This window comes from Somniosus microcephalus, chromosome 5 (genome assembly GCF_052327205.1).
Source record: "Somniosus microcephalus isolate GS21.2 chromosome 5, FLI_Smic_1.0, whole genome shotgun sequence".
Lineage (NCBI taxonomy): Eukaryota > Metazoa > Chordata > Chondrichthyes > Squaliformes > Somniosidae > Somniosus > Somniosus microcephalus.
The window spans coordinates 218,837,820-218,846,646 of record NC_140991.1 but is presented as its reverse complement, the minus strand read 5'-3'; positions in this window follow the sequence as shown (position 1 = coordinate 218,846,646).

The following is an 8,827-nucleotide window of genomic DNA, read 5'->3' as shown; positions in this document are numbered from 1 at the left end:
TCAATCCCCGTGAGGCTTGATCTGCTGGGTTTAATGAGGTGTTTACATACCTCCATTGAGATGGTTGTGTAGCTTCTCTAATGGATGAGATTCTGTTTGCTACGAAGGTCTTGAAGCGTATCTTCTCATTCTCTATATACTTCAGCACCGTCGTGCTATCCATCCAGAAGACAGATTCTTCTAATGGGAGCTGTAACTCTTTACGCATCACCTGGTCAACTTTAACTGCAACAACCGCTGCCGTCAATTCCAGTCTCGGGATGGTGACCTGCTTCAGCGGAGCCACCCTGGATTTTCCCATGAGGAAGGCACAATGTTTCTGGCCCTGTTGATTTGTCGGCAAGAGGTAGGTAGCCATGCCATAGCCGTCCTCACTGGCGTCCGAGAAATGATGTAGTTGAGCCGTCTTTGTAACTCCAAAACTCGCGGGCTTGATGCATCTACTGACGTTGAAGCTAGAAAGTTGTTGCAAATCTGTCAGCCGTCTGTGCCATCTCTGAGCTTGACCTTCTGGGATATCTTCATCCCATCCTCTCTTGTCTCTACACAGCTCTCGTAGCATCGGCTTCACCGGCAGAATGAGTGGTGCCAGGAATCCGAGAGGGTCGTAGATGGAACTGACCACGGAGAGAATCCCTCGTCTTGTGGATGGTCTTTCGTTCACCATTATCCTGAAGTTGAACGTGTCTGACTCGATGCACCATTGTACACCAAGAGCTCTCTCGATAGGAAGGACATCGTGGCTCAGGTCCAGATCTTTGACTTCAGTGGCTCTTTCCTTTTCTGGGATAGAAGCTAGAACTGCTCTGCTGTTGCTTATCCACTTAGTCAGATGGAATCCTCCATTCGAACACAGAGTTCTAAGGTCTCTTGACAGTGCGATGGCATCATCTTCTGTTGACACGGACTTCAGACAGTCATCGACATAAAAGTTTCTGAAGATTGTCTCCACAGCCTCGGATGGTGCTTTGCCCTTGCCATCTTCTGCAGTTTTTCTGAGAGCGTAGCTTGCACAGCTGGGAGATGATGTGGCTCCAAACAGGTGTACGGCCATTCTACATTCCACCATCGCTTCACTAACGTCGCCATCTGGCCACCAAAGGAAGCGCAGAAGATCAGCATCTTCGTCAGGGATTCTGACTTGGTAGAACATTGATTCTATGTCTGCCATCATGGCAACGAGCTCTTGTCTAAACCTAGTCAAGACGCCAATGAGGGTATTAGTAAGATCAGGACCTTGAAGCAGCTGGTCATTCAATGAAGTTCCTCTGAATGAGGCGGCGCAGTCAAACACTACGCGGATCTTTTTCTTCTTTGGGTGATACACCCCGTGATGAGGAATGTACCAGACCCTTCCATCGTCTCTGTTCAACTGTTCTTCGGGCACTTTTACAGCATAGCCTTTCGCTATGATGATTCTCATGAAGTCTTTGTAGTCTTCGTGAAAGTCGGGGTTCTTGTTCAGCTTTCTCTTTAGACTGATGGCGCGTTGCTCTGCTATGCAGCGATTGTTCGGCATCTTCGCGGTCTGTCTTCTCAGTGGCAAACCAATGTGATAGTGGCCATCAATGAACTGTGTAGACCTTGTCATCAAACCCATGAACTGATGGTCTTCTTGTGACATCTCTGTCTTTTCCTCACAGCTGCGTTCTGAGAAGTCTGCGTTGAACTGCTGTATCAACAGCTCTTCAATGCTTGCGATAGAGATGCGATTAACTGTGACGTTTTGTCGTTCCTCCTTGTTCGACTTGTGGCCATCATCTCTCCTTACCGGTCCATTGATTACCCATCCAAGGGCTGTCCTGACGGCGTAGGGTCCGTCATCCTTGCTGTTTATCACCTGCCATGGCTCCATAGTTTTGTAGGCATTGGTTCCAATTAATAGGCCAATTTCTGCTTCAATGTATGGGAGACGCACCTTTTCTAGGTAGGGCCATCTATCCACATCCTTCTGCAGGGCTAGGTTCCCTATTCTAACAGGAATCTCCCTCTGTGTGAAAACATTAGGCAGGTCTATGAAGTCCTTCTCTTCAAGTCCACACACTTCTAGGTCTGACAGGATATAGCTTTGCATTGACTTCTCATGACCCATGGTGCGTAATAGGATTTCTGTTCTTCTGCCTCTAACGTTCAGCTGTCGCATGAGTGATTCTGTGCAGAACATTGCTGAACTACCTGGATCCATGAAGGCGTAAGTCTCCACAACCTTCTCACTCCTCTTAGACTTGATCCTTACTGGTACGATGGCAAGAATACAGTCACTGTCACCGGCCCCAGTGAGTCCACAAGTCTCTGGTTCTAGCGACACCAGAGCACTTGAAACAACCTTCTCGTCGGTATTGTTTTCTTCACTCTTCTTAGAGACTTGTTCTTCTTTATGGATATGCAGCAGACTGGGATGTTTCCGAGTGCACTCTCTGCATGTTGTTCTTTGCTTACAGTTTCTACTCAGGTGCCCCTGAGAGAGACATCCAAAACATAGGCCGTTGTACTTCAGGAATTCGATTCTGTCCTTATGTGGCTGTGCTTTGATGTCGCTGCAGAAATCCAATGTATGATTCTTCTGGCAGAATAAGCATGGCTTCTGAAAGGCATTAGCAGGCGTCACTGTGCTGCTCTTTTTGGGAGATGAGTTCTGGGGCCTTTCTTCCTCGGCCTGAGTGACGATAGTTGCAAAGCTGCTTCCCCTGGAACCACCTTTCCTGAGAGTCTTTGATTCAGCAGGCTTGGCTTTCACTCTTCCATCGGTGGTCGGGCTGACATCCTGGATGTTTCCAAACAATGGGTCCCTAGCAATTTTAGCCTGTTTGTCTATGAAATTCACTAAGTCTGCAAACCTGGCTCTACTTTTCCGTCTCTCCATTATCTCAAAGGCTGTTCTTCTCCATTGTTCTCTCATCCTGTAAGGAAGCTTAGAGATGACGATTCTCATAGTCGTAGGATTGTCCATCTCTTCCATGAATTCAACATCCTCCATGGTGTTGCGACATCCTATGAGGAAGAGAACATATGCGTTCAATGCCTCTCCGTCTTCCGATCTGATCTGTGGCCACTTGGTAGCCTTTTCGATATATGCAGTGGCTATCTTCAGCTTGTTACCATAGTGCTCCTGCAGCAACTTCCTGGCTTCTATGTATCCCCGGTCCGGTCTCATGTGTTCACAGCTTCTGACCAGGTCTTGTGGTTTACCACTGGTGTACTGTCCCAGGTAGTACAACTTATCACTGCTGCTCTCTGTCTTGGAGTCAATGGCTTGTTCAAAGGATCTGATGAAGGGCTTATACTTGAGTGGGTCGCCTTGGAACACTGGTATGTCTCTTTGAGGGAGTCGAAACAGATTCTGTTGTTTTACAAGCATCTCTGTAATTTCGTTCTGACGTTGCATCACTCGGTATAGGCTTCTCCCTGTGTCTTCAGGCCTCTGGTGGTCATCAGCAGGGTCTAGTCTAGACCGTCTGACGTCTGGGGTAGCATCACGTGCTCCTGTTAGTGGAGAGGCCACTCTTCCACGCTGTAATGCCGGGGAATTGCTTTCGGGCTCTGTTGTAACTCTTGAAGGTGCCCTGGATCCAACTCTATGTGGCAACGTTGACTGGCAGTGGCTCCCACCGTCCCGTGAGCCTTCATAATCTTCGTACGCACTCAACCTGGCATCTGAGACCTCGATAGCTGTTTTCATCTCCAGCCGTTCTTTCTTTGCCTGCACCTGGGCCCGCTGGGCCTGCACTTGGGCCTGTTGGGCCTGCACTTGGGCCTGCAGTTGGGCCTGTTGGGCCTGCAGTTGAGCCTGCAGTTGGGCCTCTTGGACCTGCAGTTGGGCCTCTTCCCGTTCAAGAGCTTGCTTCTCATCTAAAGATGCTGCGCGCGCCATCAACGCCGCCCGTTCAGCCTCCGCTCTCATGCGTCGCGCCGAGCTTGTGGTAGAAGCGACTGACCTGCGTCCAGGAACAGAGCTACCTTCTTTTCGATTTTTGCTCGGTCTGGCGGAAGTCTCTGAAATGCTATCGTCTGGTCCGACTTCATCGTCAACCTTATCTTTCTCTGCTGTATCAGCATCTTGACGAATTTTTAACATCCACTGCTCCGTGGCCTTGATATAGTCCTTAATGCTGGTTGATTTAAGATCGAACCAGTCGTGCTGATCAGTGTTTCCCTCTTCTTCAGACAGAAGTGCTAATACATCTTCATTGAGTATATTAAATTCTTCATGCAGCTTGGAGAAATCGTAATACATCATGTCTTCAGCTTTCTTAATATTAGCATTATCTTCCATGAGACGATCAATTATCTTCATTTTTCCAGTTATCTGAACTAATTTAGCCTTCCTTGCACCTATGCTTCTATGTAACTTCTCTTCCCTTGCCTTTGGGGTGAGCTTTATTTCCCTCTTTTGGCCAGCAATCCTTCTGGCTGGGGGAAGCTCCTGGCTCCGTAAGGCCTCGGCCATTTTACCCGCAGCTCTTATTTAGCTTCTCAACAGAATGAACAAAGCAAGTAACAGTCACTGTACCTTCGCTTTCTTAAATTGTCGTCTGGCTCCGTGACCATTCATGTATACGTTCGCCGACGATTCCGTCCCTTCCTTCTTAGGGAGCTAGTTTTTGACTAATGTAGTGGCGCTTCTTAGTTTCCAAACAGGCAGGCCACTGAGCTGTGGGGCCTTTAACAACGAGTAGACGCGTGTCGAAATAAAACGTTCCCAAACGTAGCTTTGTCTTTTAAGCTGTTTACTATAACACTTAACAAACGGAATTACAAAGCAAACACGTATAAACGAACACGGTCAAAAACTGTACTGCTCCAAACCTCACAGCTTCTGCCTCTTTCACCACGTGCAGTTTAAACTGTGAAATGGCTGCACCCAATGTGTGGCTTAGGGACTGTTCCATTGTGGCAAGAATGAAGGGGGTGTCGGACTATACTACTGGAGCAAGAAAATAGGGGGTTTCTTAATACAATAAGTCGTTCAGGTAAATTAACTGTATTATGCCATTTAGCCACTATTTTAAAGTATTTTCTTAAGCTTTTATGGCTCTTACAGTACCGGTCTGGCCTTAAAAAATCCTGGGTTTGCGTTATCTTCAATTTTTATCGTTGCCGTTACTCCTTTTAGAGTCCCAAGTCCTTGCTGGAACACCTCTTTTGCGTCACTTAGAATTTTTTGACAGTCGTCCAGGTGTGACGTCGTCATCCTTTTTGTCAGCCACAGTTAGCGCCTGAATGGAATGCCAATCCAATTGTATTTTTCGGATCCATTCACGTCCCAATAATGGTGGTCCTCCATCTTGTAGTATATAGAGATACAGTTTCTGTGTTTCCTTGCCGTTGTATTTAACGGGCACCCTTATTTTTCCTCTGGGGCAGACTTTTTGCCCCGTATATGTCTTCAATACAATGGACGTGTCCTTCAAGGGTATGTGTGAGAATAGCCGTTCATATTCTCATCGATTCAGTTCTGTTAGGGCTGATCCTGTGTCCAATTCCATCTTTACTTGGGACCCTGCTATCATGAGGGTGACCCAAATGGTTCGGTGATCCTCCTTTGCGATCACGTTGTGTAACTTTAGACAACTTAGTCTCCTGCTCCCAGAGTCATTATCACTCTCCTGATCTTCTGAACTACTGTCTGTCATTTTTTTTACTTTCTTGTACTTTTCCTTAGTAATTCTTTTAGTGTTGGTTTTCTTTCCCGGCCTACAGACTCATGCATGTGTCCCACTTTTCCACATTGCCTGCATACTTTGTCCTTAAACCAGCATTCCTTCTGGTCATGGGTTGTTCTGCTGCAGCGATAGCACTTTTCTGCTCCATATGCCATTTCGTTGGTGCTATATTCTTGCGGTTTCTGTTGTATTTCCGCAGCTCCCCGTGCTGCTGCTTCATAGGATACTGCCACACTGAAAGCCTTTTCTAGCTTAAGGTCCTTTTCCGAAAGTAGTCGTTTCTGGGTTCCTTCACTCTGGAGCCCACAGACAAACTTATCCTTTAAGGTATCTGCCAGTCCTGCTCCGAATTGGCAGTGCTTCGATAACTTGCGTAGTTCCGTAAGATAGTCAGCATTACTCTCATCTTTGTGCTGGTTTCTTTTATGGAACTTGAATCTTTCTGCTATCAGCAGCGGTGTAGGGTTTAGATGTTCCTGTAAGATATTGACAATCTCTTTAAAGCTTTTCTCCATTGGTTTAGCTGGGGTAATTAAATTCCGCAATAGGCCGTACGTTCTCGCGCCCATCAAATTTAATAATACCGACGCCTTCGTTTCATCGGCCACCCCATTTGCCTTGCAGTACACTTCAATTCTTTCCACATACGTGGTCCAGTCTTCTATTTCATTGTCGAAAGCAGTATTACTGCCACTCTTCGGCATCTTGGGTGGTTTAAAATGGCGCCTCCTGCGCTTTTCCTTCTTCCCCAATGGATTAAAATGGCGCCTCCCGCGCTTTTCCTTCTTCCCCTTGCTGCCAATGCTGCTCCTAGCGTTCTAAATAGTAATGGCGGCGCCCCGCGGCTTCAGCGCGTCTCTCTTTTGTTAGTTAAATTCCTTAGTTTTATTCGTCTTCGACGCTGTCCACTGCGCGTCTCTTTTCCTTCCCCTCTTTTATTTTCCCTAATGCTGCCCGGCTCTTGAGCACCGACCGCACCCTGTGCGCTCCACCCTCTCTCTCTCTCTTTTCCTTCCCGACGACGCTGCACGGCCCCCTTGCGGAGCCGCTCGATCGAGCTCAAGCCTGCCGCAGTCCGGAAGGGTCAGCGCACTACCTGGTACCAGCACGATTTGCTGGAACACCTTGACTGGGGAGCCAAGCCCAGCTCTCCACAGCTTCCCCTGCGATTCACTGAACTCCGATGGATCACTGGGCGGTTGCCTATGGTCGACGCCCGTTGCTCTGGCTTCGACCTCCAAGAAGCTTCTTTTCAGGGATGGATCCCCGTGAGGTGATGCAGTACTGCAGGTGAGCTCGAACCTGCTTGCCGCCACTGTAGTGATCACGTATCAATAACACATGGACTGCAGGAGAACGGTAATAACAGGTGTTTACTGAACAGAGGGTATGCTGGAACTGAAAGTACAGAAGCCTGCTACGGCTTTATATACAGGTGTGGTCACTGCCGGTACTACAGTATAAAAGCAGTTCTCTCTTAAAGGTACATACACAACATTTACAATTAAAAATTCCATCCTCCGATTGCATTGAATTTCTGTTCTGCCCATGTTTCTTCCCCTCGTAGGACACAGCACCGACAGCAGCACAGTCATTCATTACAGTCGCATCATTATTAATTTCACTGAAAGTCTTTGCGTGCTGCCGAGCTAGCTCACTGGCATGGCATATTTTCACAGCATCCTCCAATGTTAGTTCGGTTTCTCTCAACAAACGTTTCCTGACCTTTTTATCATGAATACCAAACACAATCTGGTCACGAATCATGGATGATTTCAGTTCAGAGAAATTACATGTCTGTGCTTTCAGTTTCAGATCGGTCACAAAGCTATCAAAAGTCTCATTTTGCTGCTGCGTCTGCGAACGGAACACGTACCTCTCATAGGTCTCGTTCTTTTTTGGAGAACAATGTGTATCAAACATCTTTAGCACATCGTCCATTTTTCCTCTGTCCTCCTCTTGATCAAAGACAAATGTATTAAATATGTTTATCGCCTGCAGGCCTGCAACCGTGAGCAGCAACGCTATTTTCCTTGCGTCTGGCTTCGTACCGAACCCGATGGCGGCAATGTAGAGTTTGAATTGTTGTTTGAAAGTCCGCCCATTGCAGTCGACATTCCCCGTGAGTTTCAAACCCTCCGGTGGCTTCAAATTCTCCATGTCACGTTTTGCAATGGTGTGGAGATGCCGGAGTTGGACTGGGGCGGACAAATGTAAGAAGTCACACAACACCAGGTTATAGTCCAACAACTATAACCTGGTGTTGTGTGACTTCTTACGTTTTGCAATATTCAGCAGATATTACCACTCCTGGTACCATGTTATGTTCATAATAAATAGACGTTTTCATTATGAACAGCTAGCTTGAGCTGGTCATTTATTCAGCCATGTGGACTAGTGTACAGGCATCCATCTTGACTACTGCCTTGTGGGTACCCCCTTACTAAACATACAGCTCCACCTAGTGTACCATTCTAGAATGACATGTTACTGATCATTACACAAGGGTTTGTGCACAGATGACAGCTGTGCTGGTGGCGGACTCCTCCACGCTCCTAGCCAGTGCAATCATGCTCTCAGGCACCCTTGCCATTGCACCCATAAGCTCTGTATGCATGCTTATAGCCTGAGTATTCATGGCCACTATATTGAGGTCCTCATCCAAGTCCTGTGCAACAGAACTTGTGTCTGTACTCAGCCTCCGTGGAGATGGCCCCCAAGCTTCCCTTTCTCCATGGTGTTGCTGCAGCCCACTGGGTCCCGGAGCTTCATCCACATCAGATACAAACCCCCTGCTCCCCTCCAGTGAATGCGTGGCCCCAGAGTTGCAAGTGTCTCCCTTGGGAGACGCAGGCGGTGAGGCTCCGGCTTCCTCTTCCTCCTCCTGTAGCGCGTCGCTGCCTCTGGCAGGCTGAGGGACAGGCTGGCCAGCTGGTGGTTCAGTATGTGAAAGCAGGAAAGTACAACAGTGGCTTTAGCATGAGGGCAGGGGGGCAGGAAGGGAGCAAGGACTGGAGACAGTTGGTTAGAGTCAAAGTGTAAAAGGCTGGCGTTGTGAGGGGGAAGTGGTATGAGAGAGGAGAGAAAGCTGATGAACATACTATTGCTGTCCCCAAGGGGGTCGACCTCTCCACCAGCCATGGTGCCTACTACCTAGCTCGCAA